This window comes from Octodon degus, unplaced genomic scaffold, assembly GCF_000260255.1.
Source record: "Octodon degus isolate 3935 unplaced genomic scaffold, OctDeg1.0 scaffold00006, whole genome shotgun sequence".
Classification (NCBI taxonomy): Eukaryota; Metazoa; Chordata; class Mammalia; order Rodentia; family Octodontidae; genus Octodon; species Octodon degus.
This window is the reverse complement of record NW_004524582.1, coordinates 11,487,561-11,511,278: the sequence shown is the minus strand read 5'-3', so window position 1 is coordinate 11,511,278 and position 23,718 is coordinate 11,487,561.

Genomic DNA, 23,718 nt, shown 5'->3' with positions numbered 1-23,718 from the left:
TTAAAAAAAGAAATTAAAAAAAAATTTAAAAAAAAAGAACTAGTAATGAATACAGAGGAGTATACTGATGTTATAAACACCAGTGACATTTTTGTTGTATAATATTTCAGTTGCTTAATAAACTTTAGAATGCCAAAAAAAAAAAAAAGAAAAGAAGAGGCCTAAGAAGAAGAATGGTGCATAACCCAAAAATCTCAGGGTAGTTCTGTGAGGTGTGAATTAGTTGAATAGGATCTGTATTACCTTTTTTTTTTTTTTTTAACTACTGAGACAAAATATCTGACATTCAAAGATGAAGTGGGGAAGGGTTTACTTAGCTCACAGTCTAAGTAAAGGGTTCTGTAAAGGGTTCTGTCCAGATGGTGAGCGCCAAGGCGGGTAGCTGTGAGAGACCGGCATCACAGAGGAGAAACAGCTCATGGTGGGCTGAAGGTGGCAAAGCAAGCAAGGACCAGCCACAGTTCTTTCTGCCCCTTGTAACTTATGCAGGCTACTCAGAGCAGGTAGCACTCACATCCTTAATCCTGTGCCCTGAAGCCTACCACTGCACCATGAATCATCAGCGTCACACACTCTAGATCCAGCCACCTCTAAAAAGTCCTGCCTTTGTGTACATGAATTTCTGGTGGTCTGTCCATACACAAGCTGTAACAGGACCCAGCCAACCAGCATTTCTTATTAACTACATTTCCATGGGAGAAAATTCATGAGGATCTAAACACTCCCAAAGACGAAACTGCATTGACTCTCGTTGTCAGATGATGCTCGTCAAAGCCTGAGGAAACAGCACTGTTAGAGAAGGGCTTGACTTCAAGTTTCACCCTCCGCACACTTGAGTGGTCAGGCAAATCCTTCCTGTTTGATTTATTTGAGATTGAGTTTTCCTCATCTCTAAGACGAGGGTGAGAATGCTTCCTATGAACAGCTGCTCCAAAGATGTGGGGCAGCATCTGGTGTCCCAGGGCAGGTCAATGGCATACAGAGAGAGAGAGAGAGAGAGAGAGAGAGAGAGAGAGAGAGAGAGAGAGAGAGAGAGAGAGAGAGAGAGAGAGAGAGAGAGAGAGAGAGAGAGAGAGAGAGAGAAAGGCAATGTATGAATTGCCATCTCATGGCCTGGCCTAAGACTTCTGTGTAGAGGACCCATGTTTGACTCACACCTCTTCCACTTGGTAGCTGTGAGTTTACTGTTGAAGGCAGTAGGGCTCATTATGCCCACATCTCCTCATGCAAAAAAGTGAGCATCATTCCCTCCCAGGTTTTATTCTGAGTTTCTGAAACATCTCTTAAATACACATGTCATGTAAAAAGAGAATATCAGCCAGCCTTGCTGGTTTATGCCTGTAATCCCAGCTACTTAGGAGGCTGAGGCAGTAGGATAAGTAGCTGAAGGCCAGCCTCGGCAATTTAGTAAGACTTTGTCTCAAAATTAAACCAGCAGCAGCAGCAGCAGCAGAAGAGGAGTTGGGGGTGTAGCTCAGTAGGAGAGCATTTGCCTAGCATGTTGAAGGCCTTGGTTCACTTTGAGTATTATTTAAAAGTCCAAATCAGCATGAGTATGAGCCACCATCTCTCCCAACAGAGAGCCAGAGTTCTAGAGCTTAGGACTGCCAGAGGTAGTGTGCTTTCACTCCAGGCTTGAAAGAAGAGGAAACTGAGGCTCAGAGACTAAGTGACTATGCGCACCTTCCATCCGGCCTGGTGTGTTCCTCTGCCCTTACAGATCTCTGCCTCCAGTGAGTATGCTGGACCAGAGAGCAAGCCTGAAGTCACCGGGGCTGTAGGAGGAGCAACCCCATGCCCAAGGGTCTCAGCGCGAGACCCAGGGTGGGCCATGAGGGGCTGGAGAGCAACGATGCCTCTCCCCCTTGCATCTGCAGCCCATGCAGGAAGCATTTGGGCAACACAGATGGAACTAAACGTCTTGCCAGGTGGTGGCTCTGATGTACACAGCGAGCCCCTGGCTCACAAAGGAAGACCACAGAGGCCCCATACATGGAAACAGCTGCCACTGGCCGCCACCCTGCAGCTGCCAGGGGCCGCATGAAAAAATTTAAAAAGGAAGAAAAGGACAGAAAAAAAACCACTTGGATCACTGGCAGATTCCACGCATTCAGAGGCACGGGGAGGGAAGAAGCCATGGAAACAGGACCCACAGAAGGGAATGGACTCCCGAGACCATTTTTAACCCCTGGGTGATCTAGCCACTGCCCCTGCTGTCCTGACCAGGAATACCTTCCCAGAGACAACTGTCCACTCCCATCCATAGCCACAAACATTATCATGAGAGCACTCATTCCCCCAAAGAATTATGAAAGAAGGAAAGCATCAATGATTGATTTCAGGGGGCTCGGGAGTTGGCTCAGTGGTGTAAGTACCTGCGTGGCAAGTACAAGGTCTTGAGTTCAATCCCCGGTGCTGCAAAATCAAACAATAATTAATTTCAATTCCCCATTAGCAATCTATTTTTGGAAAGTCCTTTATAAGAATATTTAGCCAGGTGTGGCAGCACATGCCTGTCATCCCAGCACTCAGGAGGCTGAGGCAGTAGCACTGTCAAGAGCTGGAGGCCAGCCTGGATTCATAGTGAGTTTTCAAATTCAGCCTAAATTACACAGCGAGACCCTGTCTCAAAAAAAAAAGTCAGCCAGATAGCTCAACAGACTAAAGCACCTGCTTTGGCAGAACGCAAAACTGGGGTTCGATCCCTGGAGTACTGCGCCTGCCCCACGCCCGAGGCACACTGAGATGGCAATTGAGACTGGGTGTGGTGGCGTGCATCTGTAATCCCATCTCTTGGGAGGCTGAGCACAGGCAAATCACTACAAGTCCGATCTGTTTAGTGAGACCCTGTAAACCCTGTACCAAATATATTAAAAAATTACCTCCTGGAGTTGTTGTGAAGATGAAATGAATTGATAAATAAAAATCCTTAGAACTGTTCTTGGTACAGGAGGTAAAATGCAAGTATTACAGAAATTTTTAGCTATAATTCAAACTTTACAGGGGAGAGAACAGTGGTTTGAAGAAATCACCTTACTTTCCTTCTGTACCATCTCTCAGAGGTAGAATGATGCTAGAAACCCAGGGCTATCCCTAAACCCCACAACCTTGACTTCTGCTATTAAAAGTCACACCCCTGGCAGTGCAGGCTGGACATAAGGGAAGGGTAATGAGGCCCATTTCTTCACAAATTAGCAAAACTTAGCTCCACCAAGTTGCTCTCTTGAAAACCAACTGTGTTCAGCTGTACCCAGGAAATGGGAATTGTGACTGGTAAAAAAAAGGCTCATAGGTTACTGGGGAAAGAACTGCAGTGAGAAATCAAAGTGGAATTGAAGCCAGGTGGGGTGCTGCATGCTAACAATCCCAGCATTCATCAGGAGGCTGAGGCAGGAGGATCACTGTGAATCCAAGGCCAGCCTGGGTTATATGGTAAGTTTGAGGCCAGTGTGGACTACATAGTGAGACCCTATCTCAGAAAATCAAGAAAAAAGGTGGAATTAAATATGAAGTTTAAGAACTGCAATGTGGACAGGCAGGAGATGTAAGAAGACAAGGGCAGTTGGGGAGGGACCCAAAGATCACCTCTGACTTGGGTAAAATTTCACCTGGATCTAAACCCACACCCAGGAAAGGCTGTGTGTGTCCAGGGGAGAGATCTACCTTTTCCCATCTACCTCTTCTCCCACCGCTGGTTTCAGAGAATTCCTGAGTATGGTTGGTTGGAAACATAATGCCTCCACGCTCACTTACAACCCATTTCTGCAGGGAAAGGAGTTCTCAACAAATAACCAGTACTTTAACCCAACCTGTGTGTTCTCCACGTCTCCAGGGCTGCGCACTGTGTTAGGTGTTGGGGTGGTCAGAATAAGCAGGTGAGGAGCTTGCCTGAGAGCAGTCTGAGCCCTGTGAGGGAAAGATGCCTACAGTGAGAGAGTGCACAGAGCGCGGAGGAGCCTGTGCAGGCTGCCCCAGGAAGGCCAGCAGAACTGCCTTCATGTGAACTTTGGGAATCCAGCGCTCTGCGAGCTGAGAACCAAACACAAGGCACAGAAGTCTGGGGGAAGAACAGACTTGCTACTGAGTGCTGAAAGAACTGGTTTTTCAACAGGAGCATTGCTTGCTTTTTCCTAGCAAGTGGTATGTTCATACCTGTATTTTTTTTTTCCAAAAGATTAGTGAAAGAGCATCCTAGGAACTGCAAGCTTGGACTCCTGGGCGGAATCTGCCTTTCACTTAGCAGAGGTCTGCCCTGGGCCTCCAAGTCCATCTTCTTGTTGGTGCACTGTGGTTGACGAGATGCACACCAAGAGGAGGAATAAGAAGCTACTGTGTGCTGAGCCCAGCAGGCCCAACCCGGAGTGTGCTTCTCTATCAGGTGGTTGTTAACTGGCTGATAATTTGGGGATTCCTGGCTTTAGACAAGGTCGTGCCGTAGCGCTGTGCTTGTGAAAGCTATTTTAAATGAGCATTTTACATTCTGAGTAGCATCTTTATAGGTGAGTGGAAAATTATATTAGCGCTCATAAAAGGCTAGATTTGTATAGTGTTGCTTACGGTGAATTCACCCTTTTAGAAAGTAAATCCACCTAAAGAAAACTATAGTAGTATTAGTGGAGTGGAAAAGCAATACGGGAAAGAGCATTCAGAGAACAGGAAATGCGGCAAGGGAGGCTTTTTCTCCACACGTTTCCTTGCTGTAATGAGACTCACTGCTTGCATCTGTGACTCTAGTAACCGCACCATCCTCTAAACCCGCGCTAAAAGCAAAGCACCTTTGCAGATCTGGGCTTCCTTGGCTCCAACTTCAGTCCCGGTGAAAAAATTCCCTCAAGCCAACAACAGCTTGGCTCTGTGCCTGGCATTCATGTGTGTGGAGGGGGAAGCTTACACTGTGAGGTCGGGAGGGCACCCCAGCAGCTTGGGTGCGCTCAAAGGCCAGCAAGGGGACCTGCCACCTGTCTACAGTCTTGGGGGGCTTAAGTGAAGCAAATCGGAGCTCAGGGTGGAGATGAAAGGGGAGGTGAAAACAGCCAGGAGCAGAAAGACAGCCTGCATCGGTGTGCACGCTGCAGCCCCCAACCTTGAGGTGAAGTTTCTGGGGCACCGAGTCACCTTTACCCTTTCCATTAAAAGATCACCTTCTGGAAAGTCCCTGTCTCTGGTGCTCACAACCAGCAAGCTTCCAAGCCACCAGATGGTCGTGACTAGAAGGGGCTCCCTGGGGTCAATGTACCCATCTGGATTCCTCCTGGTCCTGGGTGTCGCCTCTCAACAAGCTCGCGGAGAGGAAGCACCATGTGAAAGAGGCTCTAAAAGATTTCAGTTAAGCGGAGTAAGCAGCCGAAGAGGCTCTGTCTTCTGCCCCCTCCCTGTTCCCCTGGAAACACCCTCCCTTAACTCAGCTCACAGGGCAGGGTCTGATCACCCCTGGCGAAGAAGGGAGGTGCCATCAGCCATGGACTCATTCTGAGATCAGAAAGCGAAGTCCCTGTAGTTTGGGGCAGAGCTTTCAGATAAACTCTTTCAGCTGAGCCTCAAGGTGTCAAGATGGCAACATGCCCAGTTCAATAGGAATGTCAGATAACAAAAGATTTTTCTAGTGTAGGTGTGTGGTGATAGACTCATACTAAAATATTATTGTTTCTAGGGGTGTTCCAACCCAACTGAGTACCTACATTTTTTATTTTCTAACTCTAACTACCACAGACCAGAACAGCCATAAAGCTGGCTTTATTATTCCCACTGAAAGGTTGGGGAATGGAGCTTGGGTAAGAGAAGCTTACTGCTGCAGAGTTTTGGGGAGGCTGAGCAGACAGGAAATTTTTCCACCTGGACTGCTGATTCGAAGGCCAGTGCTGGTTTGGCAGCATTCCTAGGAATCCACCGTGGCCGGGCATGGTGGCGCACTCCCGAAGTCCCAGCATGCTGGAGGCTGAGGCAGGATCACTGTAAGCTCAAGCCTAGCCAGGGCTACACATGCAGTGAGTTCAATGCCATCCTGCTTTACAGTGAGCCTTCTCTCCAACAACCAAAGGGGAGGGGAAAGGACTCGAATCCTAGCCTTGAGTCAAAAGGATAGAGGGGCACTATGGGGAAATTAGGACAATCTCTAAGGGGCCTGGGGAATCCTTGGGCTACGCTTGTGATGTAGATAAGCACTCACAAAGCAGCTGGCAGGTATAACCAAATTGCATCATCACTTGGCCTGTAGTTAACAGCACGTCAGCTCCTGCAATCACTTCAGAATAGCCTCTTTCTCCAGCCGGTGCTCAAGCCCCTCAACACCAGACTTCAACACCAGGAGGGAGCCTGCACCCACCTACATGCAGAGGCAGGGGCTGATGAGATCATGCACACAGCTTGAAAAGGAGCTTCAAGTCAGATTACACTCATTCAACACATGGAACAAACCCACAAGGACCAGGAAATTGGCTGGGCCTGGGACCAAGCCGGGCCCTTGTGGCTAGACAGCATTGAGAGCTCAGTAAGAGCAGTCCCTTCGCCTTGCTTGAACCAGGCTGCCTCGCCAGCCCTCGAAGATGTCTTTCTGCACGTTGCGCAAGGTTGTTTCAGGGGATCAGAAGCTGCAGTAGGAGCAGGAGGGAAAGGGCGTTCTCCTAGAACTCTTTCTTGATCAAAGGCAGATGAATTAGCAGATGGAAAGCTCCATGCAGCCTGCTTCCATCTCAGGCTTGCAGAGATTGTACACAGGAATGTCAACAGCCCGGAGCACAGCCTCCAGGTGCCCAGCGCATGCTGTGGCTCTGTGTATCCGGAACCTGCCTACTACCTTCTCATTGTGGAGCCCAGCCTCTCCCTCAGCCCCAACTGGAGGATCCATGGGGGCAGGAGGGGAGGACAAGCAAAACAGTATCTCAATGAAATATGAATGCAAATCTGCCACCAACAGGAAAGCCGGTTTCCTTGTAATTATTTTATTTCCTGACAATCAAAGTAATAAATGCCCATTGTAGAAGGTTTGGAAATGCTGAAAGGTATAAAGAAAGCAATAAAAAGTTCTCAAAATCCCATCACACAGATATAACCTCCCTTGAAATGATGGTGTGTTTCCTAAGTACATACAATAAACAGAATGGGTCTCATGCATCATACGTGACTTTGTATTTCCACTTTAAAAACAAATCTAACAAATCATAAACACTTCCCTCCAGTCATGAAAACTCTTCAAAGACTCTTTATGACTTTGATGAATCTTTAATTGGATCCATTGAAAATGGGCATAGTTTCTTGAACTGTTCTCTTGCTGAATGTTGGCGTTGTTTCCAGGGTTTTCTCTAAGGACAATGACAGGGAACAGCGTTTTAATCAAGCCCTCCACACCTGTTCCCATGTGTCTGGGATCTAATGGAAAACGGCATCTGGCCTGCCTGGAGATAATGTCAGTCAGTTTGTGTTTTCCATTTGACCCTGTTCTACAAGTCCGTGGTCTCTTCCACAAGCCCAACGAGTGAGGCAGTAAAGAAGCCACTGGCATGGTTGAGAGACAAGGTCCCCTCAGTCCCCAGTCTCGAGGTGGGGCTCCTACCCTGCAGAAACTCTCGGGACCAGCAGTCTTGGGCTGTTAGACTCCAGATCTGGCCTGAGACAGAGAAGCAAAAATCCCAGGAATAAGTTTCAGAGAAACCGCCAGGCAACATGAGTCCACCAGGAATAGGATGGTACAAGTCCTTAGAACTGTGCGGCTCTGTATTTTTATAGCACCATTGCTTGCTGATTTACTTAATGATAATGTTGGTTTCCAAATTTTCTCTGAAAGGGAGTCTTAAATGCTCTCAACTTGGACAGGGCTGGCTTCAAAACAAACAAATAAGTTACATAAGCCACATTTTAGTGGCTCAGGGTTTGGAAACCAAGGTTCGATGAAGCCTTAAAGGGCCAGCCGCCCGTCTTGTGGTTGGGCCTCTCACGTGCGCCCGTAGGGTGGGGCAGCCCAGAGCCTGCCAGCTCCCTGAGATCCGGATTCTCAGCGCAGGCCACCACCCACCGGAGATCCATAGTGAATGCAGCCAGGGTGCCTAGAAGGCCTTGTGTGCTTAGAGGACGGTGGCGGTGGCGGTGGCGGTGGCGAGCAGCAGAAGCCAGGGCGACCCTTAGGAAACGGGCGCTCCTCCTGTTCCTTGATCGGTGGTGTTAACCAAGGCTGTCCTCTACGGCTGAGGAGCTGGCTGTATATGGGGTGGGAAGTTAGATGATGACAGTGTATCGTCTTCGGGAAGCTTTCCTCGTTCCTCCCAGGAGAAGGATGTTTGATTCTGCAAAGTCACCAGTGTGGGTGAGGCCCCCACTGTGGACGCCGCTGTAGGCGCCCCTGCCCAGCGTTCTGTGGGTCCGGACTTCTCTGTGAGCTTCCGCAGTAATGGGGAGGAGTCAAAGGTCTCCAAGGAGCCTGTGTCTGCCGGGATCTTTGTCGCCTGTTCTGAGATCTTAGAGGGAGGTGCTGAGGCCAGCCGCGGTCCATCTGTGTGTGCAGCAACAAAGTTAAGATCTGGAGCATGCTGCAAAGGGTTACGGGCTTGGTCACCAGCAGGTGACACTTTGGGAAGTGACTAAAACTTCAGGAGGTGGGAAAGAAGATTAGGTCCCTGGGGCTGGACCTCTGAAGGGGGTATTAAGATGCCAGGCCTGTCCTCTCTCTGTCTGCTGGCCCCTGGAGGGCACGAATCACGTACTGCCTTGCCACAGGCCTAAAGCAGTGCAGCGAACCTACAGTGGATTAAAGATAAACTTGTCCTCCTTTTAAATTGATTCTCTCAGATATTTTGTCACATGACAGAAAACTAAAACAAGCAGTTCTGAGAAAACACCTTAAACAGAGTAGCTTATAAACAGCAGAAATGTACTGTTCCTGGTTCTGGAGGGGGGGCAGTTGGGACGATGCCCACAGATTTCATGTCCAGTGAGGACCGGCATCTGGCTCCCAGGAGTGTCTTCTGGCTGTGTCCTCAGGTGGAGGCAGTCAGGGGTCCTTCTCAGGCCTCTTTTATAAGGCCCATGCATGAAGGAATTTATGAACTAATCACCCCACAAAAATCCCACCTCTCAGCACCTTGGGGACAGCGTCGTGGACTGAGGGGTTGAAAGATGAAGTAGAAGGGCTGGCAAGATAGCTCAGCAGACTAAATGCTTCCTTAGGCAAGTACAGGGGCCAGGGCTCGATCCCTGGCACCACATGCTGTGCCATCCCCACCCCCAGGCACACTGAGCCTGCGATGGAGTCCAGGTGTGGTGGCGCAAGCCTGTAATCCCAGCACTAGGGAGGCAGAAATCAGGAGGATCACTACAAGTCCAAGCTGCATAGTGGGACCCTGCGCACGCGTGCACACACACACACACACACACACACACGATGAAGTTGAATAACCGTGGCCTCAACATGTCTCATTCCAGTAGCAGAGCATAGATGTGCTCACAAATAGCTGTCATAGCAAGAAGATGCCCCGTGTGCAGATGAGGGGTAAAGCAGACCAAGGATCTGCACGTACCACGAATGCAAAGTGAAAACCTGCTCAGCTCCAGCCAGCAGCTGGAGCACCGGCCGTGCTGACTAGGTCAGAATTTTCCAAAGTGGGAGAATGTAATTTTTTCTGTAAAATATCCTGATTTTTTAAAAAGAATGTTGTTTAAATTTTTTTAGCATTACACAAAATAAATAAAACATAACTATTGGGCTGGTGAGATGGCTCAGTGGTCTAAAGCACCTACTTAGAACAAACTAAGTTAAGCAAAAGCACAGGGGCCTCGGTTCGATCCCCAGCACCACATGCCGGCCAGCCCCACCCCCTGGTGGGCTGAACTGGCCACACACACAAAAAAAATGAATAAATAAATAAATAAATAAATTTAAAAAAAAAATAAATAAAACATAACTATAGGCTGAACCACAGCTAGCCACTGGTGTGAACCTCTGATGTAGACTCTATATATTGGTATGGATTGGTATCCTCCCTTATGAAAAAGTACTGCATGAAAGCAGTAATTTTACTATGATCATTTTTATTTCAAAATCATACATGTTTTCTAGAAAAAAAAAAAAAAAAAGGAAATACACCAGAATATCAACAGTGAATATGCCAAGTGACAGGATTATAAATGCTTTCTCCCTCCTTGTTTTTTGCTGTTTTTATAACTTTTCAATGAGTGTATGGTACTTATATAATCAGATGTTTTAAAGTTTTTTTTATAAAAAGACTTGAGTGCTTTCAGATTGGTTCAGCAAAGAAACCACGACAACTTTAAGAATACAAAGAACTATGTGGAAATAAGAATTGATGACAATTATATGAACCTAAAATTTGAATAGTAAGAAAATAAACTGCATGTTGGACACACAGAAGGCCACCCAGCCAGGGACAGTGATACAGCCTTAGAGGCATTATCCTAACCACTCCTGACTTGAGTGTAGGGCTACCATTTTCATTCCCTACACAGGGGACAGAATGAGAGGTGAAGAGCTTGAATAACTTACATTGTGCTACACAGCTCTTCAGGAGTAGAGCTAGAACTGAAAACCCAAGTCAGCTGCCTACTAAGACTGAGTGCTTTTCTGACCTTGAGAAAGAAATTACCAGTACAGAAGTACACAGAGGAGGGTGGCATGATGGGAAGATGGGAGATGAGGGTGCGGTGAAGCTGGCTGGGGAGTAGGTATGACCTGTTCGTTACAAAACCCCAAGACACATGCACAGAGCAGTTCCCAAAGCCCCGCACTTGAATATCTTGCAAGAACTCAAGTAGGTTTTCATAGAGTGGCCTAGAACTGATGTCAGCTGGAGGAGTGGGTGATACAAACATGACCATGCACATTGGGATTGTGCCGCTGTGGTCCATCTCGTCTGCCAGCCCACCCTCACGCTGTAGGTTATACTTCTTTTCTTACTTTTGCTTGGCCCAGACTAACTCTGCAGAGCCTGTTTCTTTCCCTACCTTTAACAAAACTTTTATACCATTTGTGCCTTTCTTGACCAATTTTTTGCCCAGGACAGAAAGAACCTAGGCATCACCTCTGGAAAGAAACTCTGGCACCCAAAACCAGGTAACAATGGTGGTGCTTGATGTGGACCTTAAAGGTCTAGTAGCATCCTGAAAGGCCCTAGAGATGGAAAGGAAATACAGCCAAAGGAGAAGAGATGGTGCAGGCTGAGTAAGAAGTCCTGATGCGTGCAATAAGCGAGCTAGCGAAAGCTGCACGAGTCCTAAGTAATGGTTCGGTGTTCCTTACCCTAAATGCTCGGGACCAGCAATATTTCAGATTTTTGTATTATTTTGGAATACTTGCAGATACAGAATGAGATATTTGGGGAATGGGACCCAAGACTAAACCCAAAATTCCTTTATGTTTTGTGTACACCTACCCTAATGGCCTGAAGGTAATTTTGGACATTTAGTGCACCTGAGTTTCACTGCAATCATCAAGGCACGCGTTCTACTACTGAGCTCTACTCCAGCCCCTCTCCTTTTATTTTAAAAAAAGTATACCTTATGTTGTCAATCTCTACACTTTACTGAAATACTCTTTAAATGTCGCTGCAAACATGAAGTCACTTTTTAAAAATTTTTTATTTTTACTAAGATGGCAGCAGTAGGTAACGCCTATGTTCATCATTTAGAGTTGGCCGGTAGACATAACAGAGCTTCATGCTTTTCTCACCTCGCTTCCCTCCTCCAGCGCTTGGTGCCCTCTTTGCATATGTATCTCCTTGTCTCCTATTATCTAACCTTCCTTTTACTCTTTCTCCCTGCTGGCCACACTGTATCAGAGTCCTCCAGTTTCACTTCATTTTACCTTCATTCCCTCATCAAAGGCCCTGGCTCCAAAAGCACCTGGTGTAAGAGTTGTGGGGGACACAGTCAGCTGTCAGCACACAGGGATGCAGAAAATGTTGAATTTGGAAAGTCAGACGCCTCAAGCTCAAATGCTATCTCCAGTACTTACTGAATCTGGGACCCTTAAGAAGCCATATAAGCACTTTGTAGCCTTTTTCATTAAAACAAAAACAAAAAGAAAGCATATATCATATATCTGATTTGCTACTCAAATAAGTCAATGCATTTACAAGTATTTTATAAACTGTAGGGCCCTGTTCTGTCATCAAAAATTAGCAGTTTGATAAGTATGACATGCTGCCTTGCCTGGAGGAAGGCCTCAAATTCTTGTTTAATGAATAAATGAGCATTTTGTAAGCCATACTCTAAACTGAGTGGGGGTAGAGGCAGAGAAAGTGAGAGAAAGAGAGGAGAGAGAAAGTTTAGCCCTGTTGGACCAAATTCATTCATTAAAACACAGTTGTTTGACCAAATTCTTGAGAGAGACTGCTCAAATTTTTTCTATACTTTCCAATTAACTTAAAAGTGTGTTCAACATAATAGATGCATTTGTAGTATGTTACACACCATTTACAACATTTTAGGGCTCCCTGATGCCAAGAAGATGTGTCAACATTTGGGACTGCAATTCTTAGTAAACATTTCCTGAACTCTAGAATGTGTTCCACAGGACAGTAGATGAGTTTCCCAGCTCTTATGTGATCCTTGAAGCCAGTGCAATGTGGAAAGAGGCTCAGCAGGAGCGAGGAGACTGACCAGCCTTGTACACGCAGGCCAAGGCGGGGACCAGGACACCCCGGTTCTGATGCACCGTTCTGCTTTCCCCTGTTTTCTTCAGTGCAGACACAGCCTAACGTGACTTGTGGCATCCCTGTCCTGATGGCCTAAAATCCTATCTGCTCAATGAGAGATTTGTTTTTAATGCTTGCTGGCATTTCTTGTGTGATTTTCCAAAAGCTCTTCATCACTATAGCTCTGCATGGTTGGCACAAGGTCAGCCCAAGTCAGAGAAACATGATCTAAATAACCAAAGGAAATGGTAAAAAATATTTTCAACCTGATTTGTATTTTTCAAAATAAAATTGAAGAGAGCCCAATTCATTACTCCTCAACAGCCCTTGTAACTCCTAAGTGTTTCATCCTTAAACTCGACAGTTTCTGATCTTAACCTGGGATCTTTTTCCCTTCCAGAATTACAAAATTAATAACAAGATTGAGAGCCAACTAAGCAGCAAATGAGAATTTTATCCTTTAGCCAAAAATGGAAGAAGTACAAAATAATTTTGCAAACCAATATCCCCACCCTGTTAGGGCTTGGGAGGTCATGGGTATAGGGTAAGAGGCGTGATGGGCAGGGTAGGCTAATAAAGGCAAGGAACAGTTGTAGTTTTCCTGGGAATAAGCAGAGATTTGGGTCTTTTCCTTTCTTTTGTGGTTCTTTCCAGCCTTCATCATGGCAATTGTCAACTGTGGTGGCTATCGGGTGTGTGTCACTTGGAAGGTTGTCTGGTAGCACTGTAGCAGCTGTCTGAGATCCAACCGGTTTCAGCCGGCCCACCTGAAGTGGGACCTCTGGCCCACAGGTTTCCAGTCCTCAGATAAACAAGATTAGGGTAGAGCAAGAATTCAGCTCTGTTAAGCAGGCAGTGCAAAGATTAGGGCAGGATAACAAGACCAGAAAAAAGAAAAACTGCCCTGTCTCGCTTTCCCTTCCCTCAACCTCCCGGTGTTTTGTGATTTCATCCTTGCCATGGGGCAGGGAAGGGTCAGAGCTCAGGGACATATGAGCGCTTATCTACTACCCTCCTATGTCCACACGAATAGAGGCCACTTCAGTGGGCTCCAACAGTGGGGGGAAAGAGATTGGATTCCATTCCAGCTTTGACAAGGAGAACGAAGACAGGTGGGATCAGTGGATAGAAAATTACCAAGAACAAACCTCAGGGATTTGATAGGATTATTGCTCAAGGCAGGACAGAGTGATAAGGACGGAGGCTGATCAGATACCAAGGGTGGGGGATTTTCACTAAACTGATTTTGCAGGATTCTTGCGCAAACTGGATTCTACAAGGACAGAGAGGGAAGCCAAGGTCAGGCCTACTTTAGCAGAGGAACCAGAGGAAAGATTTGGCCAAAAGACATTCTTTGTCAGTCTAATAATAAGTTGCTCCTGGAGGCCAAATCCAGGGTGTGGGGCTTGGTTTGCAGTTGCAAAGTGTCCCTAAAATCGTGAGGATATTGAAATGTCCCAGAGTTGTCCAAAAGTAGTCACAAGGCATTTGTGCAAAGACGCAGTAAAAGTTACCAAACTACCTAGAAATGTAGGGCTTGCTTTTGGACAGTTTATGTTGTTCAGGGAAGAGAGGGGTATGTTCTCAGAAAGGGCTGTATATTTAAAGTAATTTTCGTTTTACAAAGCGGCAAATTTCTTAAGGTACCTTCACCTTCCAAGTCCTCTCCCGCCCCTCCACCCTGTCAGTTGGCAAATGCTCGGCGACATCCCATGAAGACAGTGGCAAGAAATAGCAGGAAAACAAGTTTCTCTCCTCAGCTGCACTCTAGTCAGCCTAATTTGCTTTCCTCATTGCTGCAAAAGAAACCATAGGAGCATTTTGCCCACTCCAGACATCTGAAATTGGAATTATGAGGTCGTATGGAGGAAGCCAGGAAAAATAATTTCTTGGGAGGCTTTGGTGCTTTCTGGTTTAAGGCATTTCACTAGTGACCTGCAAGACTAATTATCTAGCCTCTACCACCTACGCTTCTGAATAAGACATTTATAGGACCAGGGAAACCAGTGTCGCTAAATGGGTCACCCAAACTTGATTCCATCTGTAGCTTCAGACCAGAGTCTTAGCTTGCCCACAGGTGAATCCAAGCTACTCGCAAACCATGCAGTTTGGACACAGAAACAGGAACCCTGGGCCAAAGAAGTCTGATAAACATCTCCTGAGCATAGAAAATAGGATACATTTTTCTGCTGTGTTTCTTTTGTGTTGTTTCATTTTGTTTTCAGTACTGAGAATCAAACCCAAGGCCTTCACACTGAGCTGCATTCCCAGACCTTTTTTGCTTTTTATTTTGAGATATGTTCCTTACTAAACTGTTAAGTTGCCCAAACTGAACTCTACTTCTCTTTTACTTTTATATTTAAAAGTATAGCTATCCACAATGATCGCGTTCATCATGGGGAGTGGGAACAGGCACACAGCGCGTCTGAATTGCGTTTGCTTCCCCTTCTCCTTCCTTCCCACCCCCTTGGGCTCTAGCTTTCCACCCTCCAGCTTCAGCTTCCCAGAGTGCTTGGGTTGCAGGCATACCCCAGCCATCAAGCCTGACTCGTCTGCTATTTCTTTCTCTGCATTTTGGTTTCGAAGTTTTCTTTTCCCTCTGCTATCTACTCTAAGCTAGAGATCACCTTAGAAGTAGTCCTGATTCTGTCACCTCCCAGCTGAGCGACCTCGAGGACATTGCCTAATCTCTCTGTACCTTAGTTTCTCCAGGTTTGACAGAAATCACATCAGTTCCTACCCCATAGCATTTTTACAAGGCTTAGAGAAGTTAAACTAAGAATGTGACTGCTGTGTGTGTGTGTGTGTGTGTGTGAGTGTGTGTGTGACTTTGAGTAAAGAGTTGTGCTTAATAGAATGCAGTAAAGTGGTCTGAAAGAGAAAGTGGCTGTTCACAGGCTGTATGTGTGATCCCCCCATCCTGCTGAGGAAGCCTGCATAAGACACAGAGGTTAGGTGCGTGGGTTAGGTCATTTGAGTCTGCACGCCTGCTAATGAATGTTACTGGAAACGAAGGCAGCAGATTTCAATGTTTTTTCTCTAATACTCTAAACTTGTTTTTTGGTTTTTTTTTTTTTTTTTTAAATGAATTTGGGAAACTAGATCTCCCCACAGTTCCTGTTTGTGTTTTTGTTGTTGTTGTTTTGCCGGAACTGGGGATTGAATTCAGGCCCTCCTCTCACTTGCCAGGCAATCGCTTATTCTACTTAGCTATCTCCCCACCCCCCAACCCCCCATGGTTCTTAATTTAAACTTTAACTCATGATTTTCGCTTAAGATTACATAGATTCTTAATATATTATAAAGCTTGGCACTTGAAAATAAGAAGCTGCGTGGATACTGTAAAGGCACCCATAGATCCATTGCCCCTGCAACATGCCAGCCACCTTCGTCCATTTAAAATTATATAAACAACCTTTGCTTTCAACAATCAGAAATTCTCATTGTTCTTTTGATCTCTATATCTCTCTATTTATATCTCTGTTTTTCCTCCTCAGAACTGTCCTAACATTTTTCACATGTCAAAGGTTTTTGTTGATCAAACCTGGGAAGGGTGGTATATGCCTGTAATCCTAGCACTCAGAGGCTCAGACAGGAGGCTCACTTCAAGTTGAGCCAGCTTGGGCTACATAGTGAGTTCAAGACCAGCTGAAGCTGTATAGTAAGACCTGTCTCAAAAATGCACGCACAAAGAAACCATTTTTGCTGATCATCCTGCCATGCCCTGCAACACTGTGAAACTCCTCCCTCTGACCACTGGATCTCAATGTAAAATGATAATACTAATTCTGAATTCAACAATCATAAATTGTTAATGTTGTGCAATTGAAAAACAACGTAAATATATTTTTGGTTTTTGATACACAAACATACCATCACCACACCCAACTTTTCCACTATCTATTTTTTTTAAATGAGATGTCCTCTGAGAAACGCATCATTAGGTGACTCTGTCTCACTGTGAAAACCTCACAGCGGTGGATGTCACAAACCTGAGCAGAATGAGGGCTGTAGGGTGTGGCCCTATGCTCCCGAGCTGCTGCCTGAATGGCATGCCCTGCACTGAGAACTGTATGGGGCTGCAAGTCTGTGTATCCTAAGGTATCTAAACAGTAAAAATATGAGGTGATAGGTTTTCAGATCCATTTGAGGCCTGGGGTAACCATCTCTGGATCCGTGACGATGAAAACATCATCGTGCAGTACACCCACCAGGAAGCGGGGTCCTATCTGGACCCTTGCGAACCTCCTTGGTCCTTTTATGGTTTTCAATACCACAGTTCAGTGAAGGCATAACGAAGATCATGCAGGAGGAGAGGTGGGATAAAGGTAGATAAAGAGAACATTTCCATTTCAGGCAAGGAAGGAAGTGCCACAGTGCCATCTGCACAGCATGTGGGCTTGGGTATCTTTCTATGCACGAGAAAAAGAGAGCTACTGCCAGGGTTCAGGGAACTAGGTAGGGTGCTTATGACATTTATGGACATCTTAGTTACAAGTTGCTCTTGGAGTTGCAGAGGGAAATGTCTTCCTTTTTAGATGATTGGTATTCTCATGGGTGTTACTAAGTTTCTGGGGTCCTTGCCCAGAATGTTACTGGGATACTGGAATGTTGGGCTTTCCTTCTAGAAGTGGCTTCTAGGTTCTTTATGTCCTGAACAAAGACTTGGTTAAGACAAGTATAAAAGGTAGCAAGGTTTTATATATATTAAAGGTATGGAAAGAAAAGCAGGCCAATTAAAGGAGGGGGAAAAAAAGTACATGCTACAAGCTGAGAGCAGCAGGCCTTGAAAGAGAGCACAGCAGCCTCTCCGCACGCAGTCATCTTTTTCGTCTCCTACTTCTCAGCCTGCCCTCAGGGCCAGGCCATCCTGTCAAAAACCTGCTCGAGCTACCATGACAACTGAACGTACCACTCTGGTGGTTCCAATGCGCGGCTTTGGGAAATATTTTGCACACATGTCCTGCCTACAAATTCCGTGACCAGCAGGTCACGCCCACTTCCCCAGCATGTTTGTCGTGCCCTAATCTCCAGCCTCAAGGAAACTTTATCATCCAAGAACTTATTCTGTGGTTTGTTTTATAATACTGGAGCTCGAATCCAGGACCTTCTCACTGAGTTATATTCCCAGCTCATTTTTTACATTTTTGAGGCAACACCTCAAAATGTACAATGAGTTGTTACATTGCCTAAGTGGGGTTCAAGCTTATGATCCTCTGGCTTCAGCCTGCCAGAGTGCTGGGCTTATGGGCATATGCCACCACACCTGGTTCCCAGAATTTAGAAAAGAATTTTACCAAAGATGCTCCCAAGTGCTGAGATTACAGATGTGTGCCACCACACCCAGCCTAGCATGCTATTTTAAACTCTGCTGTTGTCTCTCAGGAAAACCACCTGCCCAATAGTATGTGGTTTTATAACTATATTAAGAGTAATTGTAATGTAACTCAGTGAGACGGATGATTGTATTTTCCCCCAACTAATTCATACATTCACAAATCATACTATCAGAAAGAGGGTTTCCATTCTTTTCTATCCCGTTTCTCGCCTGTGTAGATTTTGAGAACTCTCATTCACATAGTAAGTCGATAAGAAAGGAGAGCATTTACCTGAAGCCCTGACAGTCAATTCTTTGAACGCTTCTGAATTGTGTTGACTTGTATGCCCCAAACACAAAATAAGTCTTAAGGAGCTATAGCTTTAAGTTTTTCTCTAATTTTGTTGAAAGCAGATATTTGGAAGCCATCCAATTTGAGAAAGGATTTATTATTTGGCCAGGAATGTCTCCTTCCATGAAGTATTTAAAAAAGGACAGGACTTTTAAATAAGCATTATCATAACTGTTATCTTTTCACCTAGAGGTACCCTCTTAAATCTGTCTCAGAAGCAGTTGAAAAAAACTCCAAAGGGTTTATTTCAATAGATCTTTTATAGTGAAATATTAATGCTTTTATCTCAGGCCTTGGAGCTGCAGTTTTGACTCATTCAATTGATGAAAAGCATCCCATCATATAACATCATTTGCAAACCAATCAGCCAAATTACATATATTTCTTGTCATCAAAAGGGTAACATTATTTTTCAACTGAAGTAAGTGACTTAATATTCACTGATAAGAACATTATAAAAATCACTGAGAAATAAATGACAGAATGTATAATACAGATTACGAAGAAGTCTAAGGCTATGTGCATATAGTTCTAATCGGTGGCTTTGGGACTAAAGATGTATGCTTAAAAATCAGAAATAATTTCATTAGCCTTCATGCTCAAATTGTTTTGCTTAATGAATTTATTTAATAGGAGGGGCCTGGGGAGATAGCTCAGTGGAATAAGTGTTTCCCTGGCAAGCGCAAGGACCTGAGTTCAATCCCTGGTTAAAAAAAAAAAAAAAAAAAAAAAAAAAAGAATTTATTGAATAGGAAAATGAGGTATACCTACTTTGAGCAGCATGCATCAGATACTGGTGCATTTATTGCTCGCTTGCTTGCTCCCTGCCTCCCTCCCTCTCCCTCTCTCTCCCTCTTCCCTCCTTCCCTCCCTACCTCTTTGTCCCTTCCTCCTTCCCTTTCTTCCTTCCTCTCTCTCTTCCTCCCTCCCTCTCTCCCTCTCTCCCTCTTCTCTCCAGAGGTTTCTAAAGGAAATAAATCTATTCCTTGTAGTTATGGAGGCCTAGAAGTTCAGTACCAAGCTGGCAACCTCTGACAAGCTTCTTCGAGCTTCAGTGTTCCCTGGTAAAAGGCAGAAGTTTGATAAAAGAGCTCACAGCTGGTGGGTGTGGGCTACAGATCCAAATGGCAGGCTCAGGCCCTTTGATAGCAGCCTTAATCCATTTGCCAAGATGGAGCCCCCATGATTTAAACATCTCCCAGGAGGCTGCATGTCCCAACATAGGGATTAAGTGTTCAGCTCTTGAACCCTGGGGGACACATTTGACCCCTGGCGCTATGTGGCAGTAAATGTTCAAATCGCAGGATAGCTGGGAATAGTTGCTTGCCCCAGCATCTGGAATCAAATACGGTGAGCATTTGCTGCTTCTCTGGCTTTGCTCTCCCGGGAGTCTCCCCCAGAGCAGCACTCAGCTTTTGACAGTAAACTGGGTTGGAGAAGGGACAGCACTGGTGAGCCTCCACACACGGTCCTCCTCGTGGCTGTGATGTGTTGCAATGAGAGAATGTAAAGCAAGATCTGCAGAGGAAGAAAGATTCATGGGACAAAATCTGCAGGAAGCAAGGATCCGGCAGCCAAAGGACCTCTCCCAGCACAGGGCCTGCTGGATTCTCCCAGCAATGAGTGGTGACATGTATAGAATGTTGTCAACCATGAGGCTCTTTAGAGATCCAGAGTTCAAGGTTTTAATTAGGGGCTGTTCAGATGGACACCTCCACCTACCACATACCAAGCTTCAAGGCAGGTATTGAGATAAATCCTATTGTCTCAGCGCCATGAACCACTATTATAAGTTAAGCATTCCCTGGAACGGTCTGAGAGAAAAGTTCCTATCTGCTAGCTCTCAAATCGAATTCCTTGGCCTAACGGTGCCTCGGTATATATTTTCTGTCTGGCCTAAAGTTTCTCTGTGCATAGTAAACTGAACCTAATGTGATATGTACACCAACTATAACCTCCTCTTGTAACAAGCAGCTAAATGTCAGCTGAACACAAGTGGCTGAACTTTCGGACCATGTTCAGGCAAGGTGGACTCCAGTTCCAACAGTCTCTGTGCCTTACTTCCATTTTCTCTGTGTCACTTCCTTTTCTCAGGCCATAAATACAGCCTGCCCATGGGATGGGGCACAGCATACCAGGGTACTTTTGGTCTCAACTGCTGCCTAATTCTGGAAACACAAATAAAGCCATAATATCTGTTCTTTTCTCGTAGCCACAGGTTAGGCCCACATGCTGGCCTTCCTGAAGATCTCAGTCTCAGGCCTGGTATGTGCCTGTTCCCTGTATGCCACCATTTGGATTGTACACATGTTTGTCCCATTCTTAAACTTTATAAATAGAACCATACACTGTGGGCTTTTTTTTTTTTTTGTCTCCCTCCTTTCACTCCCCATGATGTTACAATATTCTTCCATATACTTTTTCTTTTTTTTTTTTTTTAAAGTAAGGGTCTACTGGGTCTCCCCATGGAGATTGGACTCATAGTGATCCACCTGTGTTCAGCCTCCCAAAGAGCTGGGATTATAGGCATGTGCTACCATGCCCAGTCTCAATCCCGGTCTCAGTGCACCCCACAGGTGGAGCCAGCACGGCACACCAGGGATTGAACCCTGGCCACTGCATCTGCCTAAGCAGGCTTTTTAATCTGCTAAGCTATCTGACCCACCTTCCATATACTTTTCTTAAACATGCAAATTCCAAACATACACAAAACAGAGCTTGCCATTCTCAAATTTAGTCACAGAGAAAAGTCACGTATAATACCTATCCACCAGCTGCTAATGGCCAGTATTTAATGAGCCCCTGCCATGTGTCAATTACTACTCAATCTGTTCGTTTAATTTGTCCTCACAAAAACTTTATGAAGTGAGTGGGATTAATGTCCCATCACCGGACAAGGAAGCAGACACTTGGAGGCCACAGGGCTGGCAGCTGGAGGCGACAGCAGGCAAACCCAGCATTCCTGGTCCCAGAGGCCAGGCTATACAATCACACACCTTGCCTCACAGGCTCAGAGGTCTGCTGCTTAATGCTTCCATTCCATGAGAAGCACAACCCCTGAGGTAGGCAGGATGAAGTCTCTCTCCAAAGATGCCCACATCCTGATCCCAGAGTTTGTGGCCAGATAACAAAAGGGACTTCGCAGGTGTGAGGAAGGATTGCATGCAGGGAAGCCATCCCGGGTCATCCAGGTCAGCACAGGTCATCACCAGGGTCCTTCTAAGGGAGACTAGAAGGCAGGAAAATTAGTTGCAGGTAGAGTGAAATGACAGGGACCAACAGGCAAGCAAGCAGACAGATACAGACAGACAGACAGACAGACAGACAGACAGGCAGGCAGACAGACAGACAGAGCTTGGAGCCTGGCCACTAAGTGCCAGCTTTGAAGCTAGAGGGAAGGCCAGGAGCCGGGAAAGGCAGGTGACCTCTGGAAGCTGGAAAGGGCTGCATTTTGGACCCTCCTAGAGCGTTCGGGAAGAAACATGGCCCTGCTGACATGTTGATTTTTAGCTCCATGAGACCCAAGTTGGATTTCTATAAAACAATAAATTTGTGTTGTTTTAAGCCACCAGGCCGATGGTAAACATCATATCACAGCACCAACAGGAAATGGATGCAATTACCACAGCGCTAATAAAAGGCAGCGCTGGGGAAGGATGACCATCCGTAGCCCATTTTATGCAAGCTGACCCCAGCACCAGCAGTCCAAGTAAAGCCAGGAAGCACACTAATTGCTGAGAAGCAGCAAATATATTCTCGCTTGCCTACTGAGGACGACGGTGCCTCTGGTCTCAGTTTTGGAATAAGTAACAATTATCCACGGAAACTCTTTCTCATTTTTACTTTTACAAAGTTGACTTTGGTGGTGCTTTTTATGAAATTTCCCCCGTCTTCTTTGTTTCAGTGTCAACTTTTTTTTAAAAAAAGTTAAATACTTTTTAAAAACCTTTCCTTCCTGCTCATTTTCCACTGGGTTTCAGCCTGGTTCTGCCACTTACCTTGCTCTAGAAGGCCGGCAGCACTACAACTGCTGCGTAATAAATCATGCCACTGTCGCCAGACATAGAGCCACCTTTGAGCTCCCAGTGCCTCGACTGCTGCTGTCAGGCTGCCCTTCTACCCCGCGAGGACCACAGACCAGCCAGGAATCTGGCAATGCTGTCCCACCCTTAGATTCCTCCCTCATCCTGGTTCTGCTCAGAATAAACCGCAGCCTACAGAGCAGCCTGACAGCGCAGACCCCACCCGCACCCCATGCCCTGGCCTTGGGTTGCCTTCTCAGCCTAGCCTGCACCTCTCTCCCCATCCTGAATCTGTCCCATTCTTGGGCCCTACCAAACTGCTCACTCAAACCTCTGCCCTTGGTGGGGATGTAGCTCAATGGCACAAGCACCTGTCTGCCACTTGCAAGGTCCTGAGTTTGATTCTTAGTACACAAAAGAAAAACCCTGTGTCCTTTGCAGCTTCTTCCTCCTTTACCTAGGGCAAGATTTGTTCCTTCATGCATCAGACTAGTTTTGTCCATGTGTAGGCATTTGTCCTGTTAGCTGCCACCCTGTCCTTCCTGTACTGCTGGTCTTGGATTTTTCTCACCCTGCCCTTCCACTCTGCTCTCCAGTACCTTTTTTAAAAAATCATTTATTTATTTGGTACAGTGTCTTGCTATGCAGCTCGGACTTGTAGTGATCCTCCTATCTCAGCCTCCCAAGTGCTGGGATTGTAGGCTTGAACCATCATGCTCAGTTTTGGGGCCAGCACAGTGCACCCGGGGTTCCAGGGCTGACACAACATAAGGTACCAGAGATCGAACCTGTGTCCTTGAGCTTACCAGGCAGGAGTTTAGACTACCAAGCTATCTCTCCAGCCTCTCTCCAGCTCTTTGACCATGGTCTTGCTCACTGGACTGTTGAGATCAGTATACTTATGAATCTGGAACTATTTGTAGTGTCAGGTCAGAGATATGCCTCAGGGTTCAGCCTCAGCCCATGGAGGCCCTCCCAACACACATGTGCACATGCACCTGCCTATATACACACATGCACATGCATGCACGCAGCACAGATGACAAGACACCAGCATTCATTGATCCCTACAGAACATGCTTAAAGCATGACAGGCATTTTGCTAAGCACTTTATTCCCTCAATTTTAAATAATGACCTACAAGAGATACTGTTTTGTCCCTGCTGGCCCGTGAGGAAACCATGGTTCATGAAGACAAAACAACTTGCCCAACAGCACACAGCTCACTAGTGACAGCACCACCAGGTCATGTGATTGTGGAGAACATTTCATATGTTTTCTTCTCTGGTTCTTGTTGGACCCCCTCCCGACACCCCCACATGCCGAAGCACTTCTCTGAGCTACTGAGTCTAACCTTTGTGTTCATTCTCTATTTGTTTTTTCAGACTT